General features: G+C 41.7%; 1 long non-coding RNA gene across 1 annotated transcript in view; it reads left to right on the forward strand.

The window, feature by feature from the left end:
- The first annotated feature begins 2,328 nt into the window (after positions 1-2,328).
- The window catches only part of LOC119841243, a 267,085-nt gene continuing 247,111 nt past the window's right edge, over positions 2,329-22,302 (forward strand). Inside the window, exon 1 of the long non-coding RNA XR_006275112.1 lies at positions 2,329-2,450. This is a non-coding gene — a long non-coding RNA (uncharacterized LOC119841243). The remainder of the gene's footprint in view (positions 2,451-22,302) is intronic.

Genomic DNA, 22,302 nt, shown 5'->3' on the forward strand with positions numbered 1-22,302 from the left:
CCCTAGCTCCTAAGATCTACATGAGAGGGGAGCAGTGGCAGCTGATTGGAGTGGTCCCTGAGCCAGTCTGCAGCCACCAGCAGGACAGCTCAAGAGAAGGCTCAGGCAAGGTGTTCTCAGCATTCATGGCTCCTCTTTCAAAAAGGAATAGTTTGTACTCCATTTAGCACCTGCTGTTAAATAGTGGCCTCCAGGCAGGAGGGCTGGGATATCTCCCCCCTTTGCCTGTGGCTGACAATGCCCCCTTGGAGTAACAGGGGACTTGTTAGGTGGACCCCTGCCTAATGTGACACATTAGTTCCCTAACCTTGCCAGTGTTTGTGCAATGAAAAAGAAACGCCCCCTCTTCTTTTCCCTCCAATGTGTCTGCAATGGAGAGGGCAGGATTTACCATCTTTCCTTTCTGTCACTGATGTTACTGACTGTTTTGTACAAGGCCAGCCAACAAATGAAAAATATCAGTAACAATTTACTGTGCACTTTAATTAATGCATCTCCCCTGGTGACCCGTGTGTTTGGTTTAGTTTGGTGAGATGGGATGATTATATCATACATTCAAACAGTTTCTTCAGTCAAGGCTAAGTAACATAAGAACTCCTCTTATAGCAGAAACACCACAAAGAGCTCTTCAGCTGATGCAAATTGTCATACCTTCATTGACTTCATTAGAGAGACGACACTAGCTAAGTATCTGACCCCAATAATTTAACCAGTCAGATAAAATTGTCTCCAACAGCTGCCAAAGCTTGCAAAGGGAAGGCGTAAAAGTCTTGAAACACATCTAACTGCAATATTATTACAGCTTTACTGAAGAAAGATATGAAAGAAGAGTTGGGAGAAAGCTAATCTGTGTTTTAACCTCTGCCCCCCCCCCCAATTGTTAACTATCAAATCTTGTATGAGGATTATGAAAATAAATAACTAGGAATCTGTGATATACTAGCAGTACACACACCACAATAGCAATTACTTGGACTCTGATAACTCTTCCTTCTCCTCCTAAAGGAACTTTTTTCCCCAGTGTAAGCAGGGGAATAGTCCCGCTATTGTGGGAAACTTTCCTGGCTTCTGCACTACCCCGGTGAAGTGGGCTAGTCAAAGGATTCGAGTCCTCGCTCCCACTTCCTTTACCCAGAGGCCTTCCTGCCCTTGAGGACTCCCCTTCCCCTCTCCTGTCTGGCAGAGTCCTTGTAACCCCAACAAGGTTGGGCCCAGGATTCCTGGGGGGCTTGACCCCCAACCCTGCTGTGGTCACCTAGGACAGGGGCTAGGGTGTCCCCACTCCAGGGTACTCTCTCTGCACTGGGCACTTCTCTGACCCACTGATCATTACATACAATTTAAAGCAAATGCAAGTTATTTAATCAACAATTAATTTTAAAAAGAATAAGGGAAAATGGGAAAGGTTAAAGGAAACCCATCACCCTGCTCTGTGGAAGGGAACATCACAGACAGTGTCTCTGGGATGTCCGGGCAGTTCACAGTCTGTTCCTTGTCAGTCCCAGGCCTTCTTCTCAGGCCCTGGCTGTGCTGCAGGGATGCTGTGGGTTGGACACTTGCTCTGATGGTGGCCACACGCTCTCAGGCTCTAAGTGGTAGGACCCTTCTTCCCAGTATCGCCCCCGCCCTGTCGGGGTTACAATCCAAGCCTGGCCTGCAAACCCTCTTGGCTGAGGTGTCTCCCTGTGCTGGGCCCGCTGCCCAGGGTCCCCCTCGCTCTCCCCAGCTGCTCACCACACCCAGCTCCGGACTGCTCCAGCCCCAGCTCCACCACTCAGTCTTAGCACTGCAGCTGCTGCTCTGCCTCCAGCTCCCTGGGCTGCTTCTTTGGCCGCTCTGATTGCTGCGCCTCTGCTCCCAGGACAGGTCTGCTCCGCAGGCTGCTTCTGTGACTCTGCTCCCAGCCCTGACCTGCTTCCTGGGCTGCTTTTCTGGCCCCTCTGGCTCTGGTTGCTGCAGCTCTGCTCCCAGGGCAAGTCTGCTCTCTCTGGGCTGGGCCTCTGGCTTTGGGGCTGCAGCTCTGCTCCCAGGACAGGGTCTGCTCTCTGGATCTGGCCCAACTCTGCTCCCCAGCTTAGCTCAGGCCCCTACTCTCTCCTTAGCTCGGTCCCACTCTGTCTGACCCAGGCAAATCCAGCTCACAGGGAGGACAGGACCTCCCTGGCCTCCTGACTAGCCGCCCGCCCTGTCATTCAGGATGACCTGGAGCATTGGCCTCTCCCCATTGTTCTTAGGAACTGTCAGTCTCAGGGTCCTGATTCCTCATCAACCTTCCCCTTTTAGTACTGGGAGCTAGCCAACCAAAACATCCCCACTGAATGTTAGTAAGGGGGCAACAGTCCCCTTACACCAGCCTGCTTTTCTTTAAATTTGGTAGACATACCACAGCTGTGGTCCTAATGTAGCCATTTTGGTATCATCAGCTGCTGGGGCTCCCTTCCTTCCAGCTGGTAAGAATTCTTAAGTCTTGTTATATTTCCCCCTAATTTTCTCTTTGTATATTCCTGAGGGGTAAAAGTATTTTATTGCACCTTTGTTTCCCCTGGACAGATACTATGGGACTCCAGAGAATGCTAGTTCTGTAGGCCCGGAGGTGGAAGGAGTCTCCAGACTGGTATCATTCTGCTCCTTCCCCTAACCTTGAGGGATCTTGGAGGCTCAGGGCCCTCCTGTAAGGCTGCAGACTGAAGGTGTCCTAGATAGATGGCTTCAGTGGAGGCATTACCCCCAGTGCCCCAGATCTCTTGCTGGTAAATTAATGTATTCTCCTCTCTGCTGTGGAACTCCCACTAAGGGAGGTTGCTGAGGAAAATAGCAGGAGGGAGTGTGTCTCTCAGCATGGCTTTTACCAGAGAGGTAAGGAATGTGTGAAGAGGCAAAGAGCTTCCACAGGCTCATGGAAGAGAGAGGGCAGGTGTCTGTTGCCATGTGTTCCATCTGCATCATGCCATGGAAGCCCTTTCGCTGCAGCTTTGTATAATTCGGGCTCTGTGATGACTGGGCTCTGTGATAGGCAGAGATATAGCCAGAGATGGGTTCCTTGCGCCCCCTTTATTCCTTGCCTGCACAATCCTAAAGTCTGCAGAGAAAGTTCCTAGAGTTTAATGCTGATTGGAGCAGCATTATTTCCTTCACCCCACTGTATTAGTTCCCCACAGAGAGGGTGGTAATGTGCAGCTACAGCTGGAGGATGATTGGCAGTACGGCGGGTGAGATGGTGGGGCTGAAGGTATTGCAAAACATCCTGAGAGTCAACAATAGTGTGCTGGGTAGATGGGTCTGGATTTAAATATCTGTAGATAGTAGACATGCTCTAGTAAAGGAGCAAAGCAAAAGAGGTCAAAACCTGTTTGAATTACTTTCAAGAGTAATATCACTGATTCCAAGCTCTGCTACAGTTTTCACCTTGATTTTTTTTTCATTAAATATTTCTACTACTTTTTACTGTCTTTTCTAAATGGAAAATTAATCCAATAGTGTTTGTTTTTTTTTTAAAGCTGAACTTTCAATCCCACAATGTTCAAATGGATAAGAAATTAAACAAAATGAGTTCATCTAGGGATTGTCAGCAGACATTCTACACAAATGAAAGATCTGGCCCTGCAAATTCTTACTCATGTGAGTAGCTCTTGCTCTCATAGGAGCATAGCACATAGGACTAACCACATCAATAAGAATTTGCAAGATTTGGCCGTAATGGTTCATTTGAAATATAATACGTTTATCGCCTAATATTGCAGAATAAGGCTGTTTAATTTTTCTTTTTACATATAACAATTATAAATATGCATTGCATTCATGAAATTTAATACAAACCTAACTTAGGAGGTTAATTTTAACTCGGTGGAAGTATTTTTGATTTTGCTGTGTTACCTATAAAAATGTCTATTAACTTTTCCCCACCAGTATTGTACGAATAAATAATTTTTACCATGTTTTTAAGGCAAAAATAAGGTGCACGACTATCGGAGTCCCTGTTTTCAGGGGTGTGGGCATGAAATTGCATGCAGTTTTGTGCATGAGGGTGCTCACGGTTACAGTAATGTGTGCACAAATGATCAGTTAGAGATCTAAGCTCTTTGGGGGCAGGCACCATCTTCTTGTTCTGTGTCTGTGCAGCACTTACTACAATGGAACCCGTGAATGGGGCTCCTAGGCTCTATCACAACACGAATAATTATGCAAAATTGGTGATTTTGCAGATGTGATTAGCACAATTGTGCAGGCCCAATTTTCAAAGGCAAACAAGAGACCTGATTCAAAGCCCATGGATGTCAATAACTCTTCCCACTAACTTCTAGATGTAATCCAGATTCAAGCCTAAACTTCTGACCATGAGGCCAGCACAGTCACTTTAGAAAAGTGTTCTATCTTGAGCAGGTTTATCAAGCCTAGTGGGATGACGCAAGTTAGCACCAGCTATGTCTTGTCTAGCTTTGGCTTATTTGCTGTTGTTTTGTTACCTGTTGGATCAAATATACATTGTATGTACAGACTCTGAAGGGAAGCTCTGTTCTGTCAGGTACTGGTATTAGCGACACTGTGTATGTACTACTTCCCCGCTGAAAACAGCAGCCGCTGGTGTTGAAAATACACTATTTTTTTTTTATTTTGATTTTAAATACAGAAATGTTCTCATTTTAGGGTTGTGCGGTGACTCATTTAAATATTCATTGTATGAACTTTCATGCAAACCTTCTGCTATTTCTGTTTATAAGTAGTCTGAGAAATTCAGCTTTAATCGTTTTAAGGGTCTGACTTAGAGGGATAAAAATCCAAGAACTTCACAGCTTGATAATTAATTTGTGCCATTGTTCCTTATTGATTTGTTTTCAATACACACTGTCAGCAATAGCTTTGAATGTCCTGGCTTTCCTTACAACGTCACATGTCCTTTCCCCCACTTGTTTATATTGATCCTATGGTCCAACCTATGAAAGAGTGAGGCAAGGTGTCATATTGCCATGATGGGATGCAAAAAGTAGAGGGTACTGCAGAATAAAGCAGCTGCCTTGCTTTAGTCAAAGCTTAATACATTAGCTCCATTGCCCCTCCAGTTTCTGCTTGGGGGTCTGGACATGGCCTTAGCTCAACGCAGCCTATTAAAAGATGGAATTAGAGAGCCTGATAACAAACTCCATGCAAAGAGATACTGCGGTGCTGTATGTAGTTCCAGAGGTTGCAGAGGCCTATAGCACTTGAAATAACACTTGCAGAGGACATAGAGGTTTGGGCTACACAATGCGGAAGAGGGAAACCATTAACAAAAACCATCTGTTTCAAGAGATACCTACATAATACTAGACTAATGAATTGATTGAGAACTAATTGTTAGCCTACTCTGTGTGCCTCATTGAGATGTGTGATGATCAGTTGCCATCCGTAATTTAGCTTTCCAATACTGCTCTGAAACCAAAAACATATAGGAGACTATTCCTTCGCTTCTCTCTGTTTGAAAATAAAACCACATGAAGGATGGGCAGTGAGGATGATTTAAATGGCCTATATCCTGCAGAGATAATGTGTGTAGTTCAGACATGGGAGCATGGGGCCTCATTTTCAAGAGGTCAGTGACTGTGGTTGGGGCCAGCTTTTCAACAGAATTGTGCTCCTATCACAGAAGGGCCAGATTGTCCAAATTGCACAACACCCAGCAACTGCCATTATGGGGCCTGTGGCCAGATTTTCAAAGGAACCCCATATACTGAACTTTTGAAAACTTGGCCAGTGCTAGTGCCTAAATGACCGCTGTGCTCTTGTGAAAATCTGGCTCATAAGGCTAGAATCATTGTAGAAATCGCACAAGATTCATAAACCATGCAGTAGCTATCACTTTTCTTTAAAGCTAGCATAGTCTTGTGCCCCTGTGGTCCCTAATACTGCAGCTCATGACTCTGATTAGGCAAGCAAGGACTGGAACTCTGCATGGGCACAAGGGTCCATGGGCACTTATGACCTTGCAATGTCAGCCTCTAACATTGTATTTACTGGAGTGTCTAGGGCCACCATTCTAGAATGTGGTAGTATTTTTTTTTAACAAGTATGAATGTACATGCGGTTAGGGGACAGTTGTAACAGGTACATGCAGAATCTAGCAAACCAACCTTTTTTTACTAAAAAATAAGAAAGAAATGATTCCCCTCCGATTTACACCAGTGTCATTCATTGACTTCAGTGGCGCTTCTCTGCTGTAAGAGAAATCCAGAATAAGCTCCAGTTTGTCCAATAGTAAAACAAATGGTGCAAACATGTCGTGTGTCCCCTTTGAGTTTTTATAAAATATCCTGAGTTATGCAAACAAATTGGTGTAGAACTTGCCCAGTGAAGAGGCTTAGTTAGGTGTGAGATATGGTATTATCCAGTTCAAACAAATAATGATATACTGTAAACATGACAATGGAAAGACCATTTCCCTGTGTGGTTTTAAATCCATGTTGATTGCCACTGGAGTAGCTATTGGAGCTGAGGAACTAATTCATAGTAAATAATGCATTTGCTAAATATACCTCCTTAAACTGATCACTAGTTCTCAAGAAGTAGTTTATGGGTTTCTCAAATATACAGCATTCATGATTCAGAATTGTTCTACCAAATCATTTTTGCTCTGTAGATTGTTAGTTGTGAATATTTTCTGTTGGATATTCAAAATATTAGTTTTGATTAGATAAGTAGGGTTAACACCATATTGTTCTCTGTTCACCAACTGGATTAGTGTAATATTTTTTTAGAAACAGCTTATCTTGTTAATACTCACATTCAGTGGTTCAACACTCACTTTTCATGAATATTCTCCAGTGTTAATTTAAGATTTGCTGTTTCTGTGAACGTTCCTGCTAGCAGTCGGCTGAATATTTGTAGAAAGGACAAAAACACCAACAAAATAAATTACATTTTTGTTTAAGAAAATATCATAGGCAATTTCTCCCACCTCTAACAGCCGTACACAAATCAGTAATAGTGTCCCAAGACTGTACCAATTTTGGGGATGCATCTACATCAAACGAATATTAAATTTTATTTAATGAAACTCAGCCATTCAGATAGTATTTCCAGTTGTCTCCAACTCATCTAAGATGCCAGTTGGAATGTCCCGATTTTGTATCATTTCTTTTTAAGGAGAGAATGAAGTCTGCCTTACTCTGCAGTAGCGTTTCAGCTGATTTCCAACTTATTGTTTAAACAAGGTGTAGGGATTACAACAACACTTGTATAAGTGCTCTATTCACAATAGCCCCTTTGGTTATGGACGTTTCTGTGATATATGTGACCTTGCCTTCCATTGTGGACCCTGACCTTCAGCTCTGGGGCCATAACTCTCACTAGTGTCAATTATCTTGTCGTGAAAGGCCCACAACAGTGAAGACTATTGCTTAAATAGTACATCTCTCATCAGTACACTCCCTAGTCTGCATGATCACTGATGAATTCTCATCAGCCTACTCTCTGAGCAGGACCTTACAGGCTACTCCTGAAAGCCAAACCTGGATCTTTGCCTATATGAGACACAAAGTTTTTTCTATGGATAGATTTACCCCTTAGAATGAGTTTCCTGTTTTTAGTGGCTATATTGACTTTTTCAGAAGATGTTTCAAAATAATTCAGCAGAACATTTCAAAGAAACCTTTTACCCCCTGGACTGTAAGCATGAGGAGACTGTGCTATGTTATCTTGATTTCACTGAAGATCTAGGCATCAGATTCTGTTGCATTTGACTTTGAGTTGCAACTCTACTGGAGCTGATTCTGATTTACACAGGTATAATAGAGATTGAGCTAGATCCACTAGCAGGGCCAGGGAAGGTCTCCCTCAGGGAAGGTGCTTGCCCTATCACCTTCTTCCTATGGCATTATTCCATTGGGGAAAGCAATTTTAGTTTGTGTCTAGGTTCCATATATGTAACAGGTCCACTCCTGGTTAAATCTGTCTAGGACACCTATGGAGGAGCAGAGATTGTAGCCATCTCCCTACTCTCTCCATACATAAACAACAGAAGGGCCCCATAAATGCAACATTATGCAAGCAGAAATGGGGAGGCATGCAGCCCTGAACTCACAGAACTTGAAGCAAAACCCCATGGTAGAATTTTGGATTTGATCCTGCCATCTTGAGTCAGGCAAATTCCCACTGAAGTCAGTGGAAGCTTTTTCTGGGAAAAAACGAAGGATCGGGCCCATTACTTGGAAACCTATGCTAGATAAACAGAGAATCTGATTCTCTTCTCTTACCTTAGTTTTGCATCACTGTAACTCCCTTGACTTTAAATGGGTGTGGATGAGGTTGCAATTGGGGAGAAATCAGTAGGTAGAAATCAGTGAATGTTTCTGAGTTTCTCAATTGTCAAGAGTGTTCTTCAGTTTCACTCTTTGATGGCAGCAGAGCAGATATTCATGTGACTCTCTGGCAGTAGTGACTAACCCAGGGGCAAAATTTCTTATTTTTCACTAATGCCTTAATTCAGTGTTTCCCAAACTCGGGATGCCGCTTGTGCAGGGAAAGCCCCTGGCAGGCCGGGCCAGTTTGTTTACCTGCCACGTCCACAGGTTCGGACGATCGCGGCTCCCACTGGCCGCAGTTCGCTGCTCCAGGCCAATGGGAGCTGCTGGAAGCGGAGGCCAGCACATCCCTCGGCCCGCGCTGCTTCCCGCAGCCCCCATTGGCCAGGCACAGCGAACTGCGGCCAGTGGGAGCCGAGATCGGCCGAACCTGCGGATGCGGCAGGTAAACAAACTGGCCCGGCCCGCCAGGGGCTTTCCCTGAACAAGCAATGTCCCAAGTTTGGGAAACACTGCCTTCCTTAATTGAATTGAGGGGATTGGTTATGTTTTGCAAAGGCATAAATACCACATAAATGGTGTTCATTCAAAAAGATTATTCTTGAGTGGATCAGATAAATATGGCCTGCAAATGTGCTGATTTACTCCAGCTTGTAAAACAAAACAATTTACGTATACAATTTAAACATTCTTTCTCCTCCCCCCCCCAGCCCCAAACCACATCCCCTGTGTGTATAATGGAGATTTCCTTGCCACCCAGAAGATAGCAAGAGTATTTTGGGGGCTTCATATCTCTTTCTAACTGGGTGCAGCTGGAGCGGCGGGCTGTTGTCTTCAGACACACGATCTGGGTGTCGGGTTTGCATTAGCTCCTGTCAGATGCTGCACACTGCTAGCAACGCTAGGGAGCAGGCTGACACAACGATTATGGACGCAGTTCAAGCATGAAGCTGTCTGAAGGGACCCACTCTGCTGTGAATGTAATAATTGTTCTGCTTTATTCTTTAATAAACACACTCTACATCTTACAAAAACAGGGGAGGGGAGGGAGGGAGGGAGGGAGGGAGGGAGGGAGAGGGAGGGAAAATTGCCCTCTTCCACAAAGGACTGCTCAGTTTTCCACCCGCAGTTTAGCAGCTTCTTTACAGCGGAATGGCCCTGTTGTTTAAATTCCAGGTCCTCCATCTTCCTGGCCTTCCTCCTTTTAGTCAAATTCACTTATTGATTAGAGTCCATTCTTATGTAATTGATTGTTAATTTGACTCATCTTGCAAATCATGTTTATCTATATCAATACAAAAATATATATTTACGTCATGTCACATTTATGACTCACGCCGACAAAGGGTCGGCAGATTCAGGATTGAGACTGGGGCTCTGTCTTGCACTCCCATGAATGTGTGAAAACGCAAATTCTTTTGAAAGACAATTGCCGTGGATGGTTGTTGGGGGTGGTGGGGACCAAAAAACAAACACACCTTTGGAGAAGAGGAGAGGAATGAGAGAGACTAGGAAGGGGAAATAAGCATGATTATAAAATATGCTTGTCTACCAGATAGAAATGCAAAGAAGGGGACAAATTGAAGTCTCTGATATGCAACAAAGGTTTTGTATCTGGGGGTGGTACTCTGAGCTACCTCAAGCTGCTCAGGATCCACAGCAGAGCATGCAAATATCTGAGCATGTAATCTAAGAGTCTTTCCATGAAGTGCTTTTGCATTAGCCACTTTGCAAACTTCAGTGCTTGCGTGACATGCTCAAAATGAGAGTTCATCACCTGGATTGCTGCCCATCAAGTTAATTTTAATACCAAAGTTACTACTGAGTTATGTGACCAAAAGTCCTGTGACACTCTTCAAGGTTTTCACCCATGGCATATGGTTAATGGCTGAGTTATTAACCCACAAGTAACTAGTGTATTGCTTTACATGGTCAGGATGCTGTATCGATATTATCTAGCCACCCTCTTGGAGGCAGGTCTGATTAATGTTATCCCCATTTTCCAGATAGGAGAACTGGCATAGAAAGTTGAAGTGAGTTGCACAAGGGCACACTTGCAAATTAGTGGCAGAGCGGGGATTAGAACTCTGTGCTCATTTTCCTAAACCACAGTGGCTTTTACAGATACCTTGCCTTATCATGGATCATATTAAAGAAAATGCAGATAGTCGGTATGATCTAGCAGATATGCAAATAAGTTTTAAATTCCTGTTAATTGGCGATAGCTTTGTTTTTTTTTCCAAATGCATTTCAACAGCAATCCACGTTTCTCCTCCTAAGAAATATGACTCTTATATAACAACTAAAAAGTAAAGGTCAGAATCATTTGCAGAACAATATAGCACATTAACCCTTAATCTATATTGGAAGAACCTGTAGTACAATACATGCTGGGCATGTGGTTATGTGGGCAGATTAGTTTCTAGAAGTCTGTATAGCTGAAATCTCTTGCCAACAGATTCCTTTACGGTTATAGATTCATAGATACTAAGGTCAGAAGGGACCATTCTGATCATCTAGTCCGACCTCCTGCACAGTGCAGGCCACAGAATCTCACCCACCCACTCCTATGAAAAACCTCACCTATGTCTGAGCTATTGAAGTCCTTAAATCATGGTTTAAAGACTTCAAGGAGCAGAGAAGCCTCCCTCAAGTCAACCATGCCCCATGCTACAGAGGAAGGCGAAAGTTAAAAGTGAAGAGAAATTACCAGGGAAGTGATGGGCCAAGCAAAGTTTAAAAACCCGTGTTCTCAGTTGAACCCTGTAAAACTTCCATAACTGATCCTGAAAAGCAGCAAAACTTCTGGGTTTTGTTCTAAACTCAAAGCTATGGCCATGTGTGCTGATGCTGGGGAACATTGGTAAAACTGAGCCATGATCTGAGGGAAAACCATGCACACGCTGATGAGGTCTGCATAGCTTAGGCCCAGACTCAGACATTCTGAGGATAGTCTGTTACGACCTGATCCTTCCATTGCAAAACTGGTCCTACATGTGATAAGATTGTGGGATTCCACTCTCAGATTTACACAATGTGGATATACATTCCTTTCCCTTCACACCCAAGCTGTGAAGTTGGGCTCTGGCTCTGGATTTCTCCACATTGCAAAGTCCTTAAGGCAGGGACTGTATCTTGTGTTTGTAGAGCACTAGTAACTCTTGGGGCATCCTGGCACTACCATATTACTACCACTAATGACCATTGACCTTCACAAAATTCAGAAGGTAGGAGGGGTTCAGATCTAGAGTTCTGTCCCATGTCTGTCTATATCGTTTAGTATTCTACATTCAGGGCCAGACTGTGACCTGCTGCACCATGTAAAAGTTAAAAACTTAGCTCTGCTATCTTCAGTTAGGGCCTTGACCCAGTGAAGTGCTTAAGGATGGGCTTAACCTTAAATAGGTGGGTAGACCCATTGAATCCAATGAGGGCAACGGCTCACTGATTTCAGCGGGGCCACTCATATGCCTATAATTAAGCATCTGCCTCAGTGCTTCACTGAACTGAGGCCTTTATTCTCTGGGTTGATGCAGTTTCGTTATGAGTTAACAATACCGCAGGCTCACCCTGGCATGGCTGCAAAAATTGGAAAGATTACATCAACTATCGTAAAGAATTGAGATGGATACAACAAATATCAGTTGTAGATGTATCAAGTTAAATGGGGGAGAAACGGTCGAGGTTGACAGGAATGTCCCTTAGTAAACACTGATGCAGGACCTCAGGATTTTGACCCATCATTTGTAGCATTTAGATAAATAAGCAATGCCTGATGTGTGAGTGAGGAAATAGTATTCCACAAGCTTCCTCAATTTCTCCAGAGATATTCGCCATATTTTCATGACATCTATAACCAGCAAAAAGGAAAAGTCTGAACTTTTCCTTCCCATTTGCTTGTATCATAATTTTTTGTTTCTAAATATAAACAGATAAATATGCAATGCCAGAAAGTAAAACCTTGTTTTCAAGTTAAGCAAGCTAAAAGAAGTGCAAAAATATTTATGCTGTATTTTAGTCTATTTGATTTCCTTTTTGGTTTTGTTTGTTTTGTGGCATTAGTGGGAGAGGGCCTACCAGTTGTGCTGGAGTGTATTGTTAATCCAGGAAAGGTTATTGGCAGATCTAAAAATTAGAAACAAATTTCATATGTTCTCCAGTGCCATAAAGGACAGGAACAGAATATGTGGCTTTGTCATTGGGGCTCCAGGAAACCACAAAGAAATGGAGTTTAGAAACCAAATTGGGAAAATAAATAAATATAAAAGGAAATTAAAAATATATAGCAGATGTGTCAAGGCTTGGAATGCAAGAGGCAGTACAAAAAGACCACCAAGTCATGCTAATTGGACTGAACAATGGAATCTTTAGCTTGCTGGGAAACAGTCACATTTTATTTGGAATCGTTTTAAAATAAGTGTTTCCAGGATTTAAAGACATGTTGACGCTCCTCAATTTACCTGCCTATTTTCAAGCATGTGTGAAAAAATAAACTGTTGCTTCCCCAACCCTACAGGTTAGGAACAATACACAGTGAGTCCATCGAATTAAATACAGACAGTTTTTCATTTCCAAGATTCCATGTTTATAGATGATGGATGATGAGTTATATGTATTTATAATGAAGTTTTCATTACAAATATTTTTAAACACACAACACAGCCATTATTTTCCAAACAAGAAGTGTCATTCTTTTAGTCCTAGCTCTTAGGCTGAATACATATGTGCAAAGCTTTGAGCTAAAGCAATGATTGAATAACCACTGAATATGCTTGATTTATTGTAAAGTTACGTTTGCTTCACTGTTACTTGTGTGGCTTTCAAAAGAGTGAACTACAGAGTAAGCATCACAAAAGACTGAAATAGTTAGTCTTACCTTTAGGGGAAATATAGGTACACTTCGGATAGTGGTAGGTAGCATGATTTAGTGCTGAGTGCATACTGATACATTTTTCATTGCAAATAAATATTCATCTGAAGCTGTCGATGAGTTTGCTTCAGTCCTGCTTGCACCCTGTTGTTTTTCCATGAACATTCAAGTGATCAAGTCTTACTTGCACAAACTTTCACAAGTGAATTTCCAGTTGCAAATATCCAAATATGTGTGGAAACCCAATCTGACAGTAACACGCTCCAGAATTCTTGCAGGAAATCCTTGTGTTTATCCTGTCTCTAAACAAAAAACAATGCCATGTGATTTCATCTGCACAAGCATAATGAAGCAAAACAGCTCAGATTTTAAATATTCTTCTCGAGCCATAGAGTAAAACATTTGAAAAAACTACTTGTCAAATACACAAATACATCTGAAGAAATCAATCTGCATGTGGGTATTGTGTGAACAGGGAAAGAGGCTAAATTAGTACTTGAATTAGTTACAAATGGTTCATAAATTATTTTCCCTCTTACAGCAAGAATTAGTATATGTAGTATATGCATAAGTTAATGTTTATATAAAAACATTTTTAATGTTCTGTCTATTCTAAACCTTGGGCCTGATCCAATGCCTATTTGAAGTGAATGGAAATATTCCCACTGACTTTAGTGTGCTACAACGCAAGCTGTTTAATCCAAAACTCATTACCAGGAAATCTTGAGGACCTGTATGCAAAATTAGTCAAGTCTAAGCATAAATCTTTCTGTTTCATATACATAGGTTTGCAGACAAGACAAGATGCTACAAAAATATCTACTGCTTCACTGTCCTATGCATTAAAATGTGGACAATTGGCCAAAAAATTTTAACTGAGCAGAAGAATAATCCAGTGTACATAGAAATGGGTGATGTGCAGTGTGTTGAGGAGGGTAGCAATAAATGCGTTAAACAGCATGTGCTAATACTACATGATATTTCCAAACATTTCTCATTTCACATTTTCCACCCACCTCCTTCACGAGATTGTTCTGAATTATACAAAATTTCCCCAAACCCTGAATTTGGTTTACAAAATGTGCAACATGTAACCACTGAAATATTTTGGGAACTCAGAACCTCTTCAGAACTGACCCATTGTCTCTGAAAATGTTTCCCTTACTGTGTAAAAATGTTTCGAAACCCTCCAGTTTTGAATGTGCAGTGAAATGTGATAAAGTTCCATAGCATTCTGAATTTCCCTGTCAACGTTTTGCACAGTACTGACCCTACTACTGTAGCTGGCAAAACAAGGTCATACGTTTAGAAAAGGGAGGTGTTCCCGGAAAAACCCTTGTCTTCCTCTGTGCCACTTACCCTTCCCTCTCCCCACCTCCCTCCAAGTAAAAAATGCATTGTGTGCTGGCACTTAGGAGAGTATAAATTAAACCCAGCCCCGACCGTTTTAATTTTATGCAGTTGTGTTGAACCCATCTGGTGGAGAGCTGTGCTTACACTGGCTGTATGTGTTGTGTTAAGTATGTGTAGACTTGTGTAATACTAACTCACTGCCCATCAGCCTGAACCTGCAGAGGTTCTTTTTCTTTTACTCTTCTTAATGCATCACAAACAAGAGTCCCTGTGTTTTCCACTGTAGAGCTTGCCTTTGCAGTTTTCCATTTTGTCCAGCAGTGGGTGCAGTGGTGCATACCATGCTTTGTCTGAATAAACTCTTTCCATACTGCTTCCTACCTAGAGTAAGTAGAGCAAGGAGAAAAGGACCCTTTACAGCAAGTCTAACAACAAGCCTTTCGCCTTCTTATAAGCTGAGCCCTGGTAGACTGCCCATTCTTTGCTAAGCACTAGGTAGACACATGCTGCTTAAGGAGACAATCACATGCAGCAGTGTGACCCTCAATTTCAGTGCGTTCTCTGGCAGAACTTCCTCCACTGTGTGTCATTTCACTCTAGGAGGATGATCAGGCTCTTAGATTGTAATCTTAGAGGCATTTGGTTTAGATTTTTGTTTAAAGCTGATTAAATATGGTCTGTCTCAGGAAACAATATACAGTACCATGGGAGCAACATTCAATCAAACTTTTACTGATGATACAGAATTAGTGCTAAGCTATGGTCCTGTATGAGGAGTGCAGAAGCTGGCTTTAATTTGACTGTCAATTCAAAGTGACAGTAGCCATTAACCTGCAAAACCTAGATAGGTTGTGACATAATAAGACACAGAAATATCGCTGACATTTTGCCTTTACTTTGTCTCCATGAATCTAGGTATTTCAACCAATGCGGTAAAGCAGCTGGTCTACATACAAATTGTACTGCTTTGCCTATATTGATGTAGTTAAGTGGATTCAGTTATACTCCTATAAAGGACCTTGTCTACACTACAGAGGTTACAGAGCTGGCAGAGCCCCTGAGTGTAGATGCAGAAGGAGTTCTTCCACTGTCATAGCTTAACCATCGCTCTGAACAACATTAGCTACGCTGACTGAAGCACTTTTCTTTTGGGATAGTTGTCTGCCACAGGGGTTTTCCTGGTTTAGCTAGATGAGGTAGGGGGTATGATTTTTTTCCCCATGCTCTTAGCCAACATCACTACTGTAGCAAAACTTTGTAGTGTAGACCAGGCCTCCCTCCTGGGAAGGTGAATAAGTTATACCAGTATAAGGGCTTATCTACACTATGGGGGTTGTTACAACAGTGTAGCTACTGTGTGCAGCTATGCCACTGTAACTCCATAGTGTTAGAAGCACGCTACAATGACAAAAGTAGTATGTCTCTATCCTGGCCTCCCCAAGCAAAGGTAGCTAGGTCAACGGGAGAATGCTTTTGTTCACCTACCCATGTCTACACCAAAGGTTTAGGTCAGCATAGCTGCAATACCCAGAGGTGTGGATTTTTCACATGCCTGAGTACCTTAGTTATGTCAACCTAAGTTTTAAGTGTAGACCAGGGCTAAAACACCTTAATACTGGTATCAGTCTGACCATACTAGGGGTTGTACGAGTATAATTATTTTGGTTAAAAAAATCACATCTCTTAATGAAATAGTTTTACAAAAACTGGGCAGACCAGGTGTAAGGTTGATCTCACATGCTCTGATTTACTGAGCCACAGGGGTGAGCTAAGAACAGAATCATAGCCTGAAGTTGCTTTCTGGAACGGTATTTATATAAAAAAAGAAAAGGAGTACTTGTGGCACCTTAGAGACTAACAGATTTATTTGAGCATAAGCTTTTGTGAGCTATGAAGTGAGCTGTAGCTCACGAAAGCTTATACTCAAATAAATTTATTAGTCTCTAAGGTGCCACAAGTACTCCTTTTCTCTTTGCGAATACAGACTAACACGGCTGCTACTCTGAAACCTGATATTTATCTATTTACTGAATTGTAGTTTCTTATGGGTATTGCTCTTAATTTCCTGTGGCTGAGTGGTGCCTCTTCAAAAAGTAAATAATGTCTCATTGGAAGATCTGAATGCTCACAAGATGGGTAATCCATCAAGGTTCATGCTATCATAACAGTACCATTATGGTCAATAAAGAAAATGTATATTTAAGGGCTTTGCAAACTGCATAAATATATATTCTGTATCCAAGGATTTTATAATGTGGGTTAGTGACATACAAAGCCATAGGCTACTTAAGTCATTACATTTAATGAGTTTTAAAAATGAATGCTCTTCAGTCTGAGCTACTATTGTCTGCATGCAGCAAAGAGGATCTACAACACTTTATTTATTTATTTATTTATTTATTTTAACAATGCATGTTATACATTAGACTGAATTTGAAATAGATTGTAAAACATATCACCTTTCACTGGGGAAGAAACGTCTTGAAGCATAACACATATGTGGACTACTGCAGCCATTTTTCCAAATTAAAATGATTGGTTTTGAAAAGGGAATAGCATGGATTAATTGCTTGAAGAAATTTCTTTGCATAATCAGGTATATAAAGTAGAGATGAAAGTTGGCTGAGTAAAATGTACTACAGGAAAACATTTTTAAAAATCATTGTGTAAGCGAGATGTCAATCAGACCACATCTCCTGGAAAACTACCTACTCTGTGTGTAAGTTGGACCCACTGTTCAGTATGCAGACAAAAACTGCACATCTTCAACCCTATCTCCTTGGTAGGTAAGTGAAAGACACTGAGCCAGAAAGCTTGTATATGAGAAGATATTATGAAACCTATTTAATTAGTGAGTGTGTTACACAGAAGCCAGTGGAAAGTAAAGCTAATTGAAAAATGATAACTTATTTTTGCAATAAAAAGAACTTGTTTCCATTTTGATGTGTTCATAATGAACCCATTTTCAGTTTTTCCAAAAATATATAAAATATTATTAATTTTTTGTTGTGTGAAAATCCAAAACTAAATTAATAACTGGAACTTTTTTCTAAATCTTGACTTTTTTTTTCTTTTTAATTTATTTTCCAAGTTGCTACTTCACTTCTGTTTAAAATCACTTCCATTATGATGGTATGCAACTATCAGACATGGTGTCGCATCCAACACAAAGTGTGTCTTTGGTTCACTGATCTTCTCCCTTCCTTAAGTAGCACACAACAATTAATTCTAAGTGGCCTACTGCTCCAAAGTTGAAATGTTACCAAAAAACAAACAAAAGAAAAGTTTCCAATGAAGTTAGACCAAATAAAAATGTATTTTGCTGATTACCCAGAAACTGCTTACTCGTTTAGTGGACTGTGTGTTCTCTGGAAGCCTGCTGGGTTATACAGGCACAGATGGTAATTCTGAGAGGTAAATATCCTCTTACTTTCAACCATGCAGTGTTGAATTAGGCATTCTATCCAGCCTTCTTGCCCCAATCCAGAGTGGACTCTGATTTGGCCCATCCCTATACAATATGACTTTGGAACCTTTGAGGATTATGGTAGAGGATTCCTTTGAGTTATGGTATCTCTTGGGAGTCTCTTGAGACCCAAACATGCGGGCGAGTTCTTTCTCAATTGCTTCAACATATCTCCCAAAGGAAACATGATCCCCTTTTCCATCCCAGAGCTGCAAGGGAAGGCTTCCTGGCCAGAACTGGCACCTTCCACTTCAGATGGAAACTGTAGCCTTTGGTTGCTGAGATTGGGCCATTACTCAGAGCTTTGCATTTGGGGATTTTACTAATTAGAGGCGGGGCTGCTAGTGCTGCTTAATGTTAAGGTTGCCCAATACTTCCTGTTATAAAACCCTGTATCAGTAACTTTGCCAAACTTTAATTGTTGTTTAATTGTAACTAGAGAGTTGTGAGCAGTTTCCCTTTGCTGTCCTGGTCTGCCATTTTTCTTTGTTTATTTAGACTGTAAGCTTTTCAAGGCGAAGATGGCCTCGTACTATGTGTTTGTGCAGTGCCTAGCACAGTGGGGCCTCATTATCAGTTAGATCCTCTGAGTCCGCTGTATAATACATTATAATGGCTGGACCTTTTCTTGGCTGACACACAATGTTTGTTCTTGTTGGCCAGGAAGAACCTCAGTTTTTGTTCCAGATGCTTCCTATAATGGGGAGGAATGGGGTAATGGCTGTCATAAAATGGTTTCCCTGCCTGACAGGGACAGGCCTGTCAGCCCAGCAACAAACAAAGCAGGATTAATATAACCCCCAAAGTTAAACTGCTTTCAAATACCCACCGTGTTCTGTAGGTGGGTTTCTGCAGCTAGCATTAAGGAAATCGGAAAAGCAAGCATCCTTCAGCAACCCTGAAGGTCCATACGCTCTAACCCTGCCCAACGCACAAGCTTTCCTTGATGTTTTTTGGTAAATACCTAACAATCAACCACAGCAACCCAGCCAACCGCCTGAGGCCAAGATGGGGCTTGTGTGTTCCACACATCACCCTTTCCTGCATTCTCTCAGCAGAAGCACTCTGGCTGAGTAGCTGGAGCTGAAGCAACACTATTACTTATCCTTGGTGTAGGCAGCCTCTGCCTACAATTTGAAAAGAGAGCTGTAGCTGTAGAACATGGAACTATGTGTATATGTTTTGAACCCACAAAGCCTTTTAGGATGTACGTGTTTTTCTTGAACACCTTCTTTCAGCACTACCCCTCAGTATGAAGTGAAACATTTCTGCGGTGGAGACCACTGAAAAGTGAAATCCCTGCTGAGAGTGGATTTGTGAGATGCTGCAGGGAACTGTGGAGAACTGGTATTACAATCCATTGTCCCGTTCAAACCCCTCTAGCCCCCCACTCCCAGGGAGAGATCTCCCAGGACCTGCAGAATCTCACTGAAAAAGCTTTTCAGCAGCCTTCTCTTTGTACACAGTGGATGTGAGATCGAAGGATAAGAAAAGCTGTGGTTAATCAGATCCAAACCCAAACACCAGTGCTGAAATCTCAAGAAATAGTCATTGATGACAGAATCCTTTCTGGATTTGACTGACCTAAATAACTGTCACCTGCAAATGTTGCTACCTGACTGTTTCACCCTTTTTCCAAATCATTAATAAGTATATTGCACAATACTGGTCTAACGAGGAGATTTTGAAAAGACTAAGGGATTTAGGCACCCAAGTTCCATTCAGTGTTACTGAGACTTGTGTCCCTTAATGGGCACTGTGCTCCTAAATTCTCACATTTTTAAAAATCTCCCCCATAGGACCAGTATTATTAAATATCTGAATTAATATATTGTGATTTAATAATTATTACATTTCATGCAGGTACTTGGGACACTCCTTGACTAACTTCTTTACACATTGAACATTGACCATTTATTCCTAATTTTGATTTTCTTTTGTCCAATTTTGAACCCAAGACTGAAGTTCACTTCTAGCCCCATGACAACTCAGTTCCCCAAACAGCATATTCTGAAGCTGTTTACAAGTCTGAATAAATTACATCGTTTGATTCAACTTCATCCACTCGCTTATTGGTGACCTCAAAGAAATGAAATGAGGCTGGAGATGCAGAATTTCATTTACCAAAGCCTTGCTAGTTTGCCTCTAACTCTGATATGTTGGTCTGGATTCGTAGCTTGTGCATGTCAGTGTAGCTCCATTGGCTACGCTGATTTACACCAGCCGAGTTTTTGCTCCTTTATATTCCTGTAAGGCCTGAGCCCAGTCCCGTTTGTCTAGAGTGAGATTCCCATTGCACAGGATTAGGCCACAAGGACCAAAGGTCTCTCTACCTATTGCCATTTTAACAATTGATACAGCATGGGCTATCCCAGCTTTCCTCTAGTATGTGGTTTCACTTGGGAGTGAGAGGCTGTTCTGGAGAGCCTGGAGGTTTTTAGCGTTGGCAGGCTGAGGTAGATTATCGCTTTTTAACTATCTGTGGCTGCTGCCTAGCAGAATTAATTTATTTTTTGTTAGTGTTTGTGCTACCTGGTGGCGCTGGTGGATGATTGTTTTAATTGTCACAGCACTCAAAGATGTGCCTAGATGTGGTTTCTTTAAAACGTTCAGTCTAAATAAATATCATTAGCAGATGTTAAAGAGCGATTGCATAGTTCTGTTAGCTCCACCACTTCTTTCTTAAGAGCTGGTTAGCCTTTTTTTTTTCCATGAATACTGTCCTGCCCCAGTGAACGCCTTGGTCTGGGTTTGAATTTGTTTTTGTACCACCTGTCATCTTTCTTACCTCGAAAGAGTAGGTCTGGGGTAGGTATTGAACAGTGTCTGGGGAAGACTGATACAAAGGAGTTGTTTAACTTCCCTGCAATGTCCTCATTCTCTCTGATTGCCCTGTGCTTTCACAGGTAATCCAGCAGAGTCACTGACTGTCCTATTTCCTACCTCTGGTATATGTAAAGAATAGTTTGTTTGTGTTGGGCTACTGGGACTTCAAATTCCCTCCTAATTTCCCTCTTATGTTTTGCCTGTCATCATTTATATGCCTTCCCCTTGGCCTCACTGGGGCTGGATTCCTACGAAAGATTCCTATGTCTTGCAATGTCACTCATAATGAAGTTAAACTGAATTTAAGTGTATTGGTCCAGATCCTCAGCTCTTACAGAGTCCCACTTGGAGCAGTCATCAGGGCAGTGGATTGTTTAGCCACCTCTGTACTCCTCTCATCTCTAGGCTGCTGGAGTTGATCCAGCCCTCCACAAACTCTAGAGCAGCCTCAGTACTGCTCTAAATTACAACTGGGTTTAACATCTCCCAAGGATCCATTCTACAACCAAGGATCATGAGAATAAAGAGCTCTGGTGCTGTCTCACCTTCTTACCACTTCTACCAGGTGCTGTGGAGATGAGACAATGGTATTGGGCCAATTATACTTGCTCTTGGCTAACTGGGGATTCCTCTGTGCATGCTGGCTGGGGGAAGAGGGGTCCGTCCCTTACCTTTCCCTGCACAGCTGCAGGGGGCCAATTACCAAGGACTGAAATCTGTAGCCTTTTGAAAAGTAGGTCCCCCCCCACAGTGAAATCCCTATTATAGGGTCAGATGCTGAAGTCCTTATTGAAGCAACGCTTCCACTGACTTCCAAGGGTACTTAAAGATTTGGCCCATAATACATGGACTGGTGTAAGACAAATGAGGGGCGGGGGTAACTTGACTATTACAGGATTCCACTGTAATTCAGAATAATACCAGATGTTTCATTATGCATCAGCCAGTTATAAAACAGCTTCTTTGAGCCATTCAACAAAGACAGTTGACAAAAGAAAAAAATAATGTTGTGTCTTTGATCTCATGTTTTAAATTTGTCTTTTATAAATAGTGATGGTTTCTGGTTTAAAAACACTCTAACAATTTGTTAAATATGCAAATGTCTTAAGTTTCTTAGCAACAGAACAAATAAGTGTTTTTCTTCTAATATAATATGTATGCTAGTTTAGTAAGCACACAATAAGTTAATTAGGCTGCGGTTAGGTATTATTTGTAAATGTCATATTAGCATGCTGTTTTGTTTCTTTGTTGCAATCAAAAGCCTCAGACTTGCTGATGTCACTTACTGCATGTTGTTTTTTTCCTCTTCTAGTTTTGAAATGAGTTTATTTTTTTAGCATACTTGTGGGCAGAATAATGATTTATTAAGTTGTGTGTTTATTATTGTTTTGCTTAGCTGTAATGTCTTATTGTGTTTACATTGTTAGTAATGTCAGGGGCTTTACAGTGAAATTCCTAGGAAAGTACACATTACACGTATAGTAATGCTGCTGCAGTTTATAATGATTAATGCT

This window comes from Dermochelys coriacea, chromosome 12 (genome assembly GCF_009764565.3).
Source record: "Dermochelys coriacea isolate rDerCor1 chromosome 12, rDerCor1.pri.v4, whole genome shotgun sequence".
Lineage (NCBI taxonomy): Eukaryota > Metazoa > Chordata > Testudines > Dermochelyidae > Dermochelys > Dermochelys coriacea.